The sequence below is a fragment of the Notothenia rossii genome, assembly GCF_949606895.1.
Source record: "Notothenia rossii genome assembly, chromosome: 3".
Lineage (NCBI taxonomy): Eukaryota > Metazoa > Chordata > Actinopteri > Perciformes > Nototheniidae > Notothenia > Notothenia rossii.
Window position 1 is genome coordinate 68871513 of NC_136901.1, and position 16658 is coordinate 68888170.

The window sequence follows — 16658 nt, forward strand, 5'->3', positions numbered from 1 at the left end:
TAAAGCTCTTCTGACTTGAGCTGTCATGTGGGTATGTTAATGCTGCCCATTATGGACACAAGCAATTTTCACCCATTTATTAATTATATGTTTTAAATTTGATAACATCAATGTGTTTCCTATCCCCTAAATATCCAGGGATGTGCACAGTTTAATACTCGCAACTTCTAATTATGGGAAATACGAAAATGTCTTTTAAAACTACAATTCCCAGTAGAGACGTGCCATAGAACATGTTGCGAAACACAATAGCCAGCATGAGTAGTTCTGTAGTTCGACTAGTTCGGATCCAGTTTTGGATAGTCTGCCGTAGTTTCATTCCATTTCAAAGCGCTGTTTGACGCTCGGCGTAATCTTGGCGCACTTCCACTCTAACATCCAATCACAGAGATTGAGGAATAATCACAGGGTTTGTCAAGCAAAGCGGAGAGAATACTTACTTCCGGGTGTGAAATTCTCTAAAGTAACTACTATGAGCTGCCCTCGGTCCTGACGGACTCCAAAAGTCCGACATTATACAATCAATCAAATAAATTAACACAAGGATACTTGTGTCTTATTGTTGAGTAAATAACAGTGTGTGGTTTAGAAAATAATACAAAATTAAAAGGAAAAAACAAGGAAACAATACAGATTTCAGTATTCTGAGCCCCTACTCTTCCCTAACTGACGGCAACAAAATTCCAACATTATACAATTAAAATAAAGAAGTATAAACAATAAGTGTGGTTTGATATTGAGTAAGAAAAATGTTGATAAACGCTGTGAGAATGGGTCGACGGAGAGCATTTCGACCCTAAAGGTCCCCCCACTGCGTTTGATAGTGACGCCAAGGGATCCTGACATAGCTTCACTATAGTACGAGCTGGGAGTGAGAATGTGTTGGTTATTTCTTTAAAATGTGTGATTTCTGAGATGGTGACATCTTGTTACTGTCTCATATTATATGTTTGTGTGTGTTGTTGTTGGGTGGGGTAGAAACAGACTACCAAAACAGCATATAGACATGGTTCGATGTTCTCCACAGGGTACCTTTTAAAGGCAGTTTTCCCACATACAAACATGTTACCATTTAGTGTTTCACAGCAACATTCATTGTGTGTCCTTGAGGTCTAACAAACATGGAGAACTAAGCTATATTTTTGTAAGATGGAACTGAAGAAAGAAAGTAATAGGGAGGGGGGGACTAGTGCAATGTGAGCCAAGGTGGGAGGTTAGTTAGGAAAACTGCCCAATTTACTTTATAGGACCCTCTGCTTCTTCCTGCTTGTGCTTTTTGACACTTGAAATAACAGTAATGCTAAGGCTGTCATCATGTCCCCATTTCGTGCGCCAAAATGTGAGGAACAGACTGGGGAACAGGTACTTCAATGCCACATTCATTTGTTCTCCAAGTGCGACAATACTCTGTTGGTGCTTTGAAAATCCTGAGTGGTGTTAACAGAGCAAAGAGGAACAGTTTTCTCAAGGTTTGCGTAAGTACAAAGTTGGCAAATCAATGACAAATTATCAGACTATAAAATAACTTCATAAAATTTGATTGAATGTGTAAATGTGTAAACATTTTAACATTTTTGATGGAAATTATTTTTGAGCAATAATACTGATGACACTAAAATGCTGCTGAAAGCTGGAACTGATGAGGTTTATTAAAAGAATCAAAATCAAAATACCAGGAGGGAATTAGGTTTTGTGACAGTTGCACCATATTAGAATAAAATAAATGTGTGATTAAAGTCCACTTGAACAAAGCATCTAAAGGTCCTGACACAGCAAGCAGTCACCAGAGAACTCGCCAATGCCGACGCCGACTGTTGCGTCGGCGTGTTCTCCTGCGTCTTGGCCATGTGTCGCACTGAAAAAAAACAAAAAATTACTAAATATTCATTCATCAGTAGCAACTGCAACAGGCTACATGCACGGATAGCGCATGCGCTATACTTGAATGAAGATTAAAAGCTAATTGAAAGACTTGTTCAAGGAGATACAGTTAAAGTGTCCATGTTGCAGCCATCTATTAAAACCCACCAATCTTATCCCATGTTTATCCTGCACAAGGCCGGCAGCTTCTTTATTAAAAAATTAGTCATTTCGATTGCTCTTCAAACTTTAGTCAAACCTTAGAAAGATACTGTATCATTGTCTGCTAAAAGAGAAGAAAAAGCTCAAAAATTAATTGTACTAAACTTTTGGAGGACAATGTGTAGGACTCGTTTGCTGCCTGAATGTTTTGTTTGATGTATTTTAGTGTGATACCAGCAGATAAAAGAAAACGATAAAATACATTTTGATAAGGCAAGTTTATTTATATACCGTGGCACCTTTCAACACAAGGCAATTCAAAGTGGTTTGCAAAAATGAAAAACTGTGTCTTGGCTAAATGGGGAATAGCAACCCTTTCACAATTATAGGAGTCATTTAATTCAATGCTAATTTAGCAATACTGCTGAAAGCAAAACCGGGGTTTATTGCAATTTGAGTTGTATTTTAATAGCTCTGGCCATCTGCATTGATAACATTGTACTTAACCAAGTTAATTGCTGGGATCTTGGAACACCATTGCTCAGAGTAAATTCAATGGGGTAACATGAGCAGCAGCAGACAATCATGTAAACCAGTTGTACAAAGGCCAGCCAGTATGGCAAATTCAAAAGAGAAAAATGAAGGCAGGCAATACAATTAAACACAAACTGTCTGGTTTAGATGTCCATGAAATATTAAAGATATTAGAAGTGCATTGACTTTCAGTTCCCCTCCAAATAGTGATTTAGATAAACTGGTGGCTGTTTGATCGTCTGACCGCCGTTGTTTATTGCCCGGTTGATCCTATTTTTAGCAATTGTCTCAAGATTGGTAGCCACTAGTAGAAAAGTTAAGAGCACCAAATCTATAAGAAATGTATTCTGAGGGAGACAGAAATGGGTGCAAATTACATGCCAATCCATGAGAGATGTTAGGTCTCATCTTTGTAATCCTGAATCTGAAATGTTGTGCACACACTCGAAAGAAATTCAGTGTTCAGTTTGGGACAATAAAGTTAATCCAACAATCATTTTATTAAGATTCATTGTCTGGAAACCATGCATGTCTTCTTTGGATTGATAAAGTTAGTATTTATTACAGTCAGAGCTGGTTGATGTGGCCAGGGAAAAGAAAGTTTGGGGCTCTCTGCTGGAACTGCTACCTCCGCGACCCGACCACGGATAAGCGGGTGAAGATGGATGGATGGATGGAGATCACAAATGTGTCAGATCTCTTCATAATATCCAATCAAGTATTTCAGTCTGGGCCAAAGTATTGGACCAACTGACAGCTCTGAACTTCAGTTGCCAAAAATGCAAGCACAACGTTATTTTGGACAGGTCAGCACACACCGATACTGCGTGTTTTGCAGGATTAATGAGAAATCTGTCAGGCTCTCAGATCAGTGTTTAGCTGGTCGATGTGTGTATGTCAGGCTGTGTTTGCTGCAATGAGAGACATGGTGGCAGCTGCCTGTCAGTCATAATTCTAATTTGACAGAAGTGAAAAACATATGGCCTATCATTTAGGCTCATAGTGAATCACATAATCCTGTTGCGAGATCTCTTCTGCTGTCATTACTTTACTTAAACCCATCTTTTGATGATATTTCACAATATCTTTTGATTTATTTTAGGAAATATGTAATCTTACCCTTATATGTTATGATATTTGAACCCACAACAACAGAACAGAACTACATGCAATTTATTCTCAAATTATTTAGCAGATGCACAACATCTGCCTCTATACAGCCTTCTCTCAGATCAACAACACTGAGGCACATATATATATTTTTTTTCTTTCTCTGTGAAACATGCAATAATTGATTTTAGAGCCTACTGGGGTATTTCTTCCCGGAAGCGATTTAGCAAATGGTTTGATTCTAGCAGGAGTAGCATTCACTGGTGTTCTGAAATCAAATTGGATACAACTTTCAGATATGACTGACTTGTGTGGTTGATTGTGAAGTATAGAAAGGTTAGGATATTAGTAGTGTTGGGTACAGCAAGCTCCGAACTCTCCATTACCCCAAAAAAAAGCTTGGGTGGGTTTGTTTTGACCTTTCTGGGTAATGTGTAATAGGAAATCCGATCTATTCACACCTATTAAAGTTTGTCCAAGAACCTTACAATACTAATACTTTAGAAAAACTTGAGGAGATTAACACTAACGTCAAAAGCTCTGCAGTATCCCTAGAGATAAGAAAACTACTTTTGATATCTGCGTTTTAAAGTTCCCCCTTGTTTATGTAAATGCAAAACTTGCATGCCATGAGTATGTTTAAAGAGGATTTTCATACTTGAAATAATCCCACTGCTAGCACTATAGAGCAATGTGTTGTTAATTATCCTGGCTTCAAGCTCTTCTGATCCATAGTTGGCAACAGTAAATAATAATTACAGCAACCAATAACTCTCTGATGCTGAAACAAACTATTCTGTATTTCTCTAGGCAAAGACAAGCAAAAGTAAAGTGTGGAGAGAAATTAAATACTCATTATTATATCCAACTACACATTGTCGAGAACAACATATTTGGTAGAGCTTACGTATATTATGAAATGTCAGAAAAGCCTTCAAGTGTATTCATGAATGTCAATAGCTATTTTGTTACTCCCAAAACATCACTACTAATAGCAAATCTTTCAAGACCCACAGCAGAGCATAACTAGCGAAAGACGAATGCCTGTGAACAAAAATAATTGATCGCCTTCCATAACCCTCAGAAACACAAAAAACCTCTTGCTCATTTTCATTTCATTTCATTTTTATTTGTCCCGCTCATTGTACGCAAAACCAAATGTACAATAATTGTCACAAAACATGACTCTACCAAAACACCATTGAGCGAAAAGGAGCAGGGAGAAGAATAAAATCGTATGTGACCTGCCCCTTTCTAAAAAAAACAAAATAAATACAAATAGATGGTCTGCCCTTCATAATAATACTTTTTTTTTTTTCACAGCCAAACATAACAGTATCTTAGGATACTAAGAGAAACACAAACAAAAAAATACTTATTTACCACTTGAAGGTTAACGGAAAGAAACAAAACAACACCAACACATCACATATATAAGGAAAAGAAAAGGAAAGTGCAACACCCTCATCTGAGTCCTACTGGAGAAGAAGGTGGAAAGTGACGCATGATGATAATAATAACAATAACAACAATAACAATGGCAATGAGACCCGCAAATACAGAAGAGACATCACATCAAAGACATCAAAGGACCTGAGTACATAGACTTATTCACATTCTGCTTCATATAGTCCCATCTTTCTTAATTTATACAACTTCTTTAACTGAAAAATACATATACAATTCTTTAGATCCTTTTGTTGAGAATTCCACAATTGTACACCAACCACCGAAATACACATTTGTTTAAGAGTAGTCCTTGCATATGGATGTTTAAAATGTAATTTCCTTCTGCGGTCTTCCTTGTCTGATCCAAAAACAAACAACTGTTGTAAATATGCTGGTAACATTCTGCTTTTTGCCCTGTGCATTACTAATAAGGTCTGCGGCTCAGCTATGTCTTTGAGTTTCAAGAGTCCTGACTTAAAAAACTGTCTGTTGGTGTGTTCCAACCCAGTCTCACAAAAAAACGTGTAATAACTACGTTGGTCCACAACGTAGGACGTAGTATTTCTACAAAAACGCCTCTGAAATGGTAAGATCCCTACGTTTTTTTCACCATTCATTCCAATGGCTGGCGTCTATGTCACGTGATCTTCACATTTCTCCCTGCAGAAAAAAAAAAAACATGGCCGAACTTCCCTTTATTCTCGGTGTAAAATGCCTATTTTAAAGTTAGTTTGGCCATTAAAATGCGTTTTGATGTCATTTGATGCGAGAAATATGAGTTGTTATTTCAGATTATGTGTGCAGTGGATGTACATGATTTTTAGTTTGCTAGTTATTATGAAGATTACTTCAGGAAATTGTGTCTATACAACGTTTTCATTGTTACCAAGGTGGTTGCTAGGGACGCTGCTATCGATATTATTTCTGTTATGTTGTGTAAAATGGTGTTATCTTTATTGCTACCCCCTTCCCCGTCAATGTTGGTCCACAGCGCAAACGTATTAGTTTAACAAAATCCGCAATTGTGGAATAGTGTGATGCCGAGAGATGGGAGTCGGAGGCGGGGTATCAAAGGTACAAGCTAGACTTTTATTTAGCATCTCAAAAACAGACTGGCAGAGACAGGAAGTACGGCTCACTAAAATGTCCGTGCAGAACAATACCCTAACCCATAGATCCGTGGGTGAATAATGTCAATCACCACAATAGATACGTTATTTTCCCCTGTGCAATTCTCCATTTACTCAACAATAACACATAATTATCCTTTTGTTTGTTTATTTGTTTGATTAATAAACACAAGTTGGAGTCCGTCAGGACCAAGGGTCGGAGCAGCTCATTTGCTTTACAGAATATTACACCCGGAAGTAAGTATTCTCTCCGCTTCGCTTGGCAAACCCCGTGATAGTCCTCAAGCTCTGTGATTGGAGACTGGGGTCCGAGGGTTACGTCGAGCGCCGAACAGCACTTTGAAAACGGATGGAACCACGGCAGACTGTCCAAAACTGGATTTGAACTGGTCCACCCCGTCCCTCCCTCCCCCACTCCGTCCCCAGAACTACACATGATGGCTATAGAGAGGCGAAGTCCCTCCCCTTCCGGGAGCCTCCATGGGACCCCGGAAGCGGAAAATTATACATTGAATTCAATGGAGAGAGAAAACGTATCTTTTGATCCCGTTTGAATTGTGCCACGAATGACACATATGATGTTTGTCAATTTAAAAGAACATTTTGCAAGTCAAACAAATTAAAATGTGTCGTAAAACTGTGAAGTAACACATTTTTTTATGTTAAGCCGCTCAGTGAACTACATGTCTCTGGTCCCGCACAATACGCGTCACCAACACAAAGATGACCGTCACGTTGGAACATTTCACCTCATTCTTTCAGAATGAGAATAAAAGTATAAAACGAGGTGAAAATCACTACAAGTCTGGGCCCGTTGAGAGCTGTACATACACGAAAGGGGAGTTAGTCGGTTCTGTAAGAGCCAGCATGCGGGACCGGCTTTACAAGGTTTCGGTGAGTAACATGAGTGCAATGTTTAACGTTAATGTCAGTCAATAAGGAGGAGAATGAAAAAGATGATGAACCACAGACCCGGCATATAATGACTGCAGTGTGCAGGGCTGTGTTAATTTATGTTAATGTTATCAATAGCATTAGTTGACTGAGAAAACCGTCAAGAAAAAAAGTTTAGCGATGTTACGAGTCGACTATCATAATATGAACCACGGCTGTGATTGACAACCTGGACAGCCAGTCAGAAGCTAGAATGCCAACCTAGAGAGCCAATCAGAACCTAGAACGGGTGTACTGTATACGGATGTGTATGCTGTGGATAACATTAGTGTTCACAAGAACAAGGTATACTCCCGTGTTTTGTTTTAGTTGCTCTTCAGATTGAAGCGGCCAGTTTTATATCGACTATATGTGTGATCTCCTTTTTACATCTCGTTGTGTCATTTGAGTTTATTTGCTGTGTGTAGATTCAAGGATTTTGGTTATCTTGTCAATTTGTTTGGTTATCTAGGCACAGCTGTGTGTGACTCCCTCTGGTACACTGGTATGTGTTTTCCTAATGTAGAGAGCATTGATTAATTCATAAACTACACACTGAGTCTAGATCCTGACCAAATCCTTTTTTGTTGATCAAATGTTTTTCAAAAATGTAATACACATTAAAAAAAATACAATGTACAATCACAACCAATACAACACAAATTACAAAAACTTCAGAAAAAACAAACAATAACAACAATCAGACAAGAGGACAAAACAATGGAAAAATAAACCCTCCCACCCCCAGATCTGGACCATCCTTGTATTGCTCATTCAATCTATTATAACATGTTAACAAACATGGTACTTACTTTATTTGTACAGATCTACATGGGAGAGGATGGCGCGATGCAGAGCGCTGTCTGTGGTTGTGCACGGGGGATGTACAAATGCAGCCACGCTGCAGCATTGGCAATATTTGCCATGTGGCAGATCAGCTCCACAGAAGTTGAGTGCCAGTGGAGGAAGCCTGGCACTTCAAAAGTAGTCCAGCCGGTGTCTCAACTCTACCAACAGCAAGAGAAGACATACAACCCACTGGCCAGAGACATCGCCACTGAGGAAGTAGACTGACTCAGGTCTGCACTGAGGGGCGCAGCGTGGCATGGCATGGCTTTTGTCACCTGAGCCAGAGCTGCAGCCTCAACATCAGGCCATTTTCAACGTGCCGGAGCTGGTGAAGGAGCATGGGGGTCATGGGCTTGAGGCAATTCTTGCCTCAATGCGACTGAGCAGAGACCATTAAGCTGCCATCCAGACAGCCACCGTAGGACAGCAGACAAATCCTCAGTGGCAGTTACAAAGGCAGGGCAGGTTGACAGCCAGCAATTTTGGTGCTGTGCTGAGGTCGGGACTTTCATCCACTCCATGCGCGTCCCTCATGAAGAGGGTGCTTGGGGGGTACAATTTAGACGGAGTCATGGCTGTCAACTGGGGAGTTGTAAACGAGGTGTGTTTGGCCTTTTAAGTGTGACACATATGTAGTGATAAATGCTTCACCTGACCACTGTTCCTAAATAAAAAAAGTTTTCTGCATCGTCAGTAATTTTTTCCAAATAATTACCAATATTTCACAAATTCTTCATGTCAACTTAAGAGCACAGCTTTGTGTCAGCTTTGCTTGGTTCATCTTACTGGCGGGCAGCTACATGGATGTCGGTGCAGTCCACAATCATTTTGCAGTTGAAGGCAGAATGAATTTATTATTGACTCAGAATGAAGCACAACTTCATGTCATACAATACATTGACTTTATTTGTAATTGTGTAAAAAAATAAAGCATTTATTAGCAAGCAGGACCTGCAGGAACAGAGAACGGTGATGGATGGAGCTGGGAAGAGAGAAGAATAAAGAAAACAGATCAACTTTATTATCGGATATTAATTCAATTTCAAAACAAGTTGCCGCTCCTACAGTTTTCTAGTATGTAAAGATTATTTCACATGACCTATGCAAAATATCACACTCAATACATGTGTCTCTCTGGGGGGTGCATTGTGCCTTTGATGTATATAAATAATATACCATAACCAAATACTATTACGTACAGTGGAAATCAGGTTGCCAGAGCAGGTCAGTGTGCATGTTCCTCAGGGTCTCAGCAGTTACAGGTGAGGTAAAGACAATAAGAGAAAAAGGTCAGTAACAACACTTTAAAGTAACAACACTGAATAATTATCTATTTTAATAATTTTCTCTCAGTAATCACTCAACTACTGTCTTTCCAACAAACAGCTTGACTTACTCTCACTATCATCACAATGACACATGTCCAGAAGAATGTCATGCAAAGCTCCCTGCCTGCCTGCCTTCCTTCGACTCTCCCTGAACTGCTTCCTTAGCATCCGGTGGAGGGCGCAGTAGGCTACTCTTCAAATGTTTCAAGAAATACTTACCATGATGACTACTCTTACTGTTTAACATTTTGGTGTACTTCATGTAATAAAATAATAACTTCATGGTAAGGCTACTAAAAATGACAAGGCTAAGTAATGTAATGCTAACTAACGTGCTCACTACTCGTCGCTACTAGCTAGGTAGCTAACTTGACTATGTTCCATGCACAACATGTATATTACCTATGATATTACCTGATATGTCTGATCCAGCGACTCCTGGTCCTTTCATAAGACGGGAAGCGATAGAACGAGCAAGTGGTATGATCACTTTTGTGATTACAACATGGTACAAAAGCACACAGGCATCTTGTAAAAGTGAATTTATTGGAGCAATCTCTTATATTTATTGGAGGGAATAAATCAGTTATGAAATCTTCTTCTTCGCTTTAATTACGAGTCGCAACCACTTGGAGCATTATCGCCTGTGACATCACATGCGCGACCCAGAATGGGATTTGGGATTTGTAGTCTTTGTAGTCGCGTATTTTTCATAGTCTTATATTTCAACAGTTTTACGACAAAATGTGACTTTTTTGACATGGAAATGATTGTTTAAGATTGACAAACATCATATGTGTAGTTCGTGGCACAATTCAAACGGGATCAAAAGATACGTTTTCTCTCTCCATTGAATTCAATGTATAATTTTTCACTTCCGGGGTCCCATGGACCGGAAGTAGATGGGCGTGACTTCGCAGAGAGGCGAAGTCCCGCCCATCTACTTCCGACCCATGGGACCCCGGAAGCGGAAAATTATACATTGACGTCAATGGAGAGAGAAAAGTCATCTTTCGATCCCGTTTGAATTGTGCCACGAATGACACATATGATGTTTGTCAAATTAAAAGAACATTTTGCAAGTCAAAAAAATAAAAATGTGTCGTAAAACTGTGAAGTTACAATTTTTTTTGTGTGAAACCGCTCAGTGAACTACAGGTCTCTGGTCTCGCACAATACGCGTCACCATCACAAAGATGGCTGTCACGTTAGTAAATTTCACCTGTTTCTTTCAGAATGAGGCGAAAAAGTATAAAACGAGGTGAAAATCACTACAAGTCTGGGCATGTTGAGAGCTGTACATACACGAAAGGGAGCGGTTCTGTAAGAGCCAGCATGCGGGACCGGCTTTACAAGGTTTCAGTGAGTAATATGAGTGCAATGTTTAAGGTTAATGTCAGCTAGCTAACAAGGTACACTAACGTGTTTTGTTTTAGAAACTAGTTTTCTCCTTAAGAACTTTGTGGTGTCTGTGTATGCTGTGGATAACATTAGTGTTCACAAGAACAAGATACACTCCCGTGTTTTGTTTTAGTTGCTCTTCAGATTGAAACGGCCAGTTCTATATCGACTATATGTGTGATCTCCTTTTTACATCTCGTTGTGTCATTTGAGTTTATTTGCTGTGTGTAGATTCAAGGATTTTGGTTATCTTGTCCAGGGATGCAAACTTGTCACCTTTCGGCGAAATTCTCCGTTTTGAATCCAAAATAGGTCGTTTTTGTGATTCCTGTAGATCTGCAATAAAAATATTTTTGGGGTATGGGAGGGGGTCTGGGACCCGGATTAATGTGCGGCCGCGAGCTTTTTTTATATATATTATAATGAAGCGCGAGCTGTGTGCTCGAGTCTTCCTGCCTGTCGGCTCTGCTCATGATGTATAATAAGCCTCTGCTGCTCGGCGATGATGGTCTAGCTTCAGCAGCTACATTACCTACGGTGCGTTCGTTAATATTAACTGTGCGTCCGGAGTCCCTGTGGCACAGACTGGACCGCTGGTGAACAGCTGTTAGAACGGGCCGTTCAGGTGTTCAGAGCAGAGCTCCCTGTCGGAGCGGCAGAGCGTGATGTGCACTGAAAAGTTTTTTCCCGTCGCAATATTATCGTTGAGCTAGCTAACTAGCATACATTGTCACTATCTGCTAACGTTAGCTTTAGCCTTCGTTTTCTAATCGTTTTTTTCATAGGCTATAAACAGAGGTGGTATAAGTATATATCTTGTAATTGATTAAAATTAGAAGTACTCAGTTCTTGTACTTGAGTAAAAGTAATAGTCCCAGAGTGTAGGAATACTCTGTTACAGTAAAAGTCCTGCATTCCAAATGTTCCTCAAGTAAAAGTAGAAAAGTATTATTATCAAAATCTAGTGAAAGTAGCGACAGTAAAAGTAGTCATTGTGCAGATTGGTCCATTTCAGAATAATATATATGATATGTTTTATAATGATTGATCATGAAAGTGTTCTCAAAGCTGGTAAAGGTGCAGCTAGTTTGAATGACTTTGTATACTGCAGGGTAGCTTGTGGATTTACTCCAGGTGGAACTAAAGTCTGATTTAACACTTGATTATATTTCACATCATTCATCCACATCTGTAAAGTAACTAAAGGTATTACATACATGTAGTGGAGTAAAAGTACACCATTTACCTCTGAACTGTAGTGGAGTAGAAGTACAAAGTAGCAAAACATTGAAATACTTAAGTAAAGTACAAGTATCTCAAAATTGTGCCCAAGTATAGTACTTGTTGAGTTTATGAACTTAGTTACTTTACACCAGTGGCTATAAAGATAGAAAGACTAAGCCTTGCACAGAGGCATGAAAATACATTTTCAAAATGCTCAACAGTGCTGCCAAAATTATAAACTGACTACTACACAATTAAAATAAATGCTTTTTATATATTTCTATTAGATGTGACTCTATGGCGTTTCTGTTAATATTAACACTGCTGCTTTAGTTGTTCTGACTGCTAAAATCCTCTGTTATTCCTCATTTTAAAGCCGATATTCTGTGGGGTCAGGGGGCTCGGATCCTTGTCACCTTTTTCATACCTGATGAGTTTGCATCCCTGTTAATTTGTTTGGTTATCTAGGCACAGCTGTGTGTGACTCCCTCTGGTACACTGGTATGTGTTTTCCTAATGTAGAGAGCATTGATTAATTAATAAACTACACACTGACTCTAGATCCTGACCAAATTCTTATTTTTTGATCAAATGTTTTTCAAAAAAATGTATTGTATATTATATAACAGCTGCAAATCACAGACCGGAGTCTCTGCTACTGTGGACCACGATGGAGGCGATCATCCTCCCCATCCCCAAAGACCCTGCATGGCATGGAAATCTCCTCCTCCTGGAACAATTCTACACCCAGCATATGCTCCCTGTGTTGGCCAGTAGAGAGGAGGACATTTAAATAAACATACTCTTAACACCCTCGGACTCTGCGTTGTGTTTCGTATGTGTGATGGGGTGTTATGCAGAGGGGAGGAAAACAGGACACAGCAGATTGGGATTGTGGTGGAGATGCTGAGCAGTTATTTAATTGTTGCGTGTAATTATTATTATACTGCGTGCTTCTTAGTGATTCCATCTTTTGCTGTAACATGGATCTGTATGTAACTCTATATTTACTTGTTATCTACCACACTTCCTTCTACATCATACACCATCATTATACATGGTGTATATAGGATATATATATATTTGTATACATATCTTTAATTGTATAATTTAATTTTTCGTATTTGGGATTTCTCTTTTGTCCACTCAAATACACTTGGCCCTTTCTCTTTTCCATGTGGAAAATGGCAGCTGCATATTCTGCTTTTCTCATCTGCTCCCTGTCTGCTCATCTACGATGAGAAAATTATATAATTAATTACTTATAATCATTTAAACCTGTTATTACCAATATTTCACAAATTCTTCATGTAAACTTAAGAGCACAGCTGGGGGGCTGCTACATGGATGTTGGTGCAGTCCACAATAATTTTGCAGCTGAAGGCAGAATGAATTTATTATTGACTCAGAATGAAGCACAACTTCATGTCATACAATACATTGACTTTATTTGTAATTGTGTAAAAAAAATATGAGCATTGATTAGCAAGCAGGACCTGCAGGAACAGAGAATGGTGATGGATGGAGCTGGGAAGAGAGAAGAATAAAGAAAACAGATCAACTTTATTATCGGATATTAAAAATTCAATTTCAAAACAAGTTGCCGCTCCAACAGTTTTCTAGTATGTAAAGATGATTTCACATGACCAATGCAAAATATCACACTCAATACATGTGTGTCTCTGAGGGGTGCATTGTGCCTTTGATGTATATAAATAATATACCATAACCAAATACTATTACGTACAGTGGAAATCAGGTTGCCAGAGCAGGTCAGTCCAGTGTGCATGTTCCTCAGGGTCTCAGCAGTTACAGGTGAGGTAAAGAAAATAAAAGAGAAAAAGGTCAGTAACAACACTTTAAAGTAACAACACTGAATAATTATCTCTTTTAATAATTTTCTCTCAGTGATCACTCAACTACTGTCTTTCCAACAAACAGATTGACTCACTCTCACTATCATCACAATGAAACACGTCCAGAAGAATGTCATGCAAAGCTGCCTGCCTTCCTTCCTTCGACTCTCCCTGAACTGCCTGATCTTTTAATGGTCAATGTTAACCATTTGTGCAGATAGAATTAAGTAGAAAAGATCGCTGATACTAATGTGGCGTTAGCCTACCTCCCGCCCCCTTAGCACCTGGTGGAGGGGGCGATAGGCTACTCTTCAAATGTTTCACAAAATACTTACCATCATGACTACTCTTACTGTTTAACATTTTGGTTTACTTCATGTTAAGGCTAATACAAATGACAAGGCTAAGTAATGTAATATAATGCTAACTAACATGCTCGCTACTAGCTAGGTAGCTAACTTGACTATGTTCCATGCAAAACATGTATATTACCTGATATGTTTGGTCCAACGACTCCTGGTCCTTTCATCAGACGGGAAGCGATAGAACGAGCAAGTGGTATGATCTCTTTTGTGATTACAACCTCGTACAAAGCACACAGGCATCTTGTAAAAGTGAATGTATTGGAGCAATCTCTTATATTTATTGGAGGGAATAAATCAGTCTTCTTCCTCTTTGCTTTGCGAGTCACAACCAGTCTTGGAGCATTATCGCCTATGACATCACTTACGCGACCCAGAATGCATTTGGGATTTGTAGTCTTTCTAGTTGCGTATTATTCATAGTCTTATATTTCAGCATTTTTACGACAAACTGTGACTTTTTTTGCATGGAAATGATTGTTTAAGATTGACAAACATCATATGTGTCATTCGTGGCACAATTCAAACGGGATCAAAAGATAACTTTTCTCTCTCCATTGACTTCAATGTATAATTTTCCGCTTCCGGGGTCCCATGGAGGCTCCCGGAAGGGGAGGGACTTCGCCTCTCTATTGTGTTTCGCAACATGTTCTTTATATATGACACGTCTCTACTGGGAGTTGTAGTTTTAAAAGACGTTTTCATATTTCCCATAATAAGAAGTTGCCAGTATTAAACTGTGTACATCCCTGGAGGTTTAAGGGATAGGAAACACTCAAATTTAAAACATATAATTAATAAATGGGTGAAAATAGCTTGTGCCCATAATGGGCAGCATTAATATATACCCACATGCCAGCTAAGGTCAGAAGAGCTTTATTTAACAGCTGGTCTTATGTCTGTGACCCCTCCTGTTTTAATTGATAAGCCTGAAACATGCACTTGTCAAGGTTCAGAGGCACATTTTGCAAATATGGCAGTAGCCATCGATCATCTTAAGATAAGATATACTTTATTGATCCCAAGTTGGAAACACTTGCGTTACATCAGCATGTGTAACAGTTGTAAATATGCAGTGGTGTTTATTTGTAAATCGTTTAGTATAATCACACAAATTCTGTGTTTCATATTTAATAATTCTGTGTTCTTTATTTATTGATTGTTCAATACCTGACAAGGCCGGAGAAGAAAAACTCGGGCCGCAGGTTCCTCAACAGTGCATCACAAGACATCTATCAATATTTGTGTATACCTCCACCATTAAACTGTCATATTCTGCACATTTCTTATACTATCTACATACATCTTATATAAGAGTATAATACATATGTATAATATCAGTTAAAATAAGTGCTTCAACATAGTTAACATTGCTGGAGGTATACACAAAGTTGTTCATTCATTGCATAACTACACCGTTTGTGTATATGTCAATAAACCTTAGAAAATCTTGAAATCTTGAAAGGGATGTGCAAAATAGTCATTATATACAGTCTTTAATTAACTATTAGTAGAGAATAACAAGTAATGAATATACTTTATAGGGATCCTATTAATATCTAATAATAAAAATAATGAAATTCAATAACATGCTTTAACCACCAGGTGTCCCTTTATATCAGGAGTGCACGTTTATGGTGTAAATATAGCCTATCTACCAATTGGATCAAATATAGAAGTCAGCCGAATTAGTGTTGATACTGTAGGGAGATGTATTGTGTGAAAAATAAATGTAAGATGTTGTTTAATTGCTGATATATTATATAGAGCCTTGATGAGAAGACTTCTTGACAAACTTGACGAACTGCCGCCAACACTGAAAACGTGACGTGGATCATAAATATATCAGCAATTAAACAACATCTTACACTTATTTTCACACAATACATCTTCTCACAGTATCAACACTAATTCGGCTGACTTTTATATTACGGGGTGGACCCGTTCAAATCTAGTTTTGGACAGTCTGCCGTGGTTCCATCCCATTTCAAAGTGCTGTTCGGCGCTCGGCGTAACCCTCGGACCACACTCTCCAATCACAGAGCTTGAGGACTATCACGGGGTTTGCCAAGCGAAGCGGAGAGAATACTTACTTCCGGGCGTAATATTCTGTAAAGCAAATGAGCTGCTCAGACCCTTGGTCCTGACGGACTCCAGCTTGTGTTTATTAATCAAACAAATAAATAAACACAAGGATAATTATGTGTTATTGTTGAGTAAATTGAGAATTGCACAGGGGAAAATAACGTATCTATTGTGGTGATTGACATTATTCACCCACGGATCTATGGGTTAGGGTATTGTTCTGCACGGACATTTTAGTGAGCCGAACTTCCTGTATCCGCCGGTCTGTTTTTGCTAAATAAAAGTCTAGCTTTTACCTTACCTTTGATACCCCGCCTCCGACTCCCATCTCTCGGCACCACACTATGCCACAATTGTGGATTTTGTTAAACTAAT

At 38.8% G+C, this 16658-nt stretch overlaps 2 long non-coding RNA genes across 2 annotated transcripts; both read right to left on the reverse strand.

The window, feature by feature from the left end:
- Nucleotides 1–8906: 8906 nt before the first annotated feature.
- Nucleotides 8907–10202, reverse strand: LOC307033628. Its single transcript, XR_013806585.1, has 2 exons — nt 9227–10202; nt 8907–9009 (listed from the first exon to the last, which is right to left on the reverse strand). It is a non-coding gene; the product is annotated as an uncharacterized lncRNA (long non-coding RNA).
- A 3156-nt stretch (nt 10203–13358) lies between these two features.
- Nucleotides 13359–14816, reverse strand: LOC307033285. The gene is made up of 2 exons (XR_013806454.1): nt 13728–14816; nt 13359–13507 (listed from the first exon to the last, which is right to left on the reverse strand). It is a non-coding gene; the product is annotated as an uncharacterized lncRNA (long non-coding RNA).
- Nucleotides 14817–16658: the final 1842 nt, after the last annotated feature.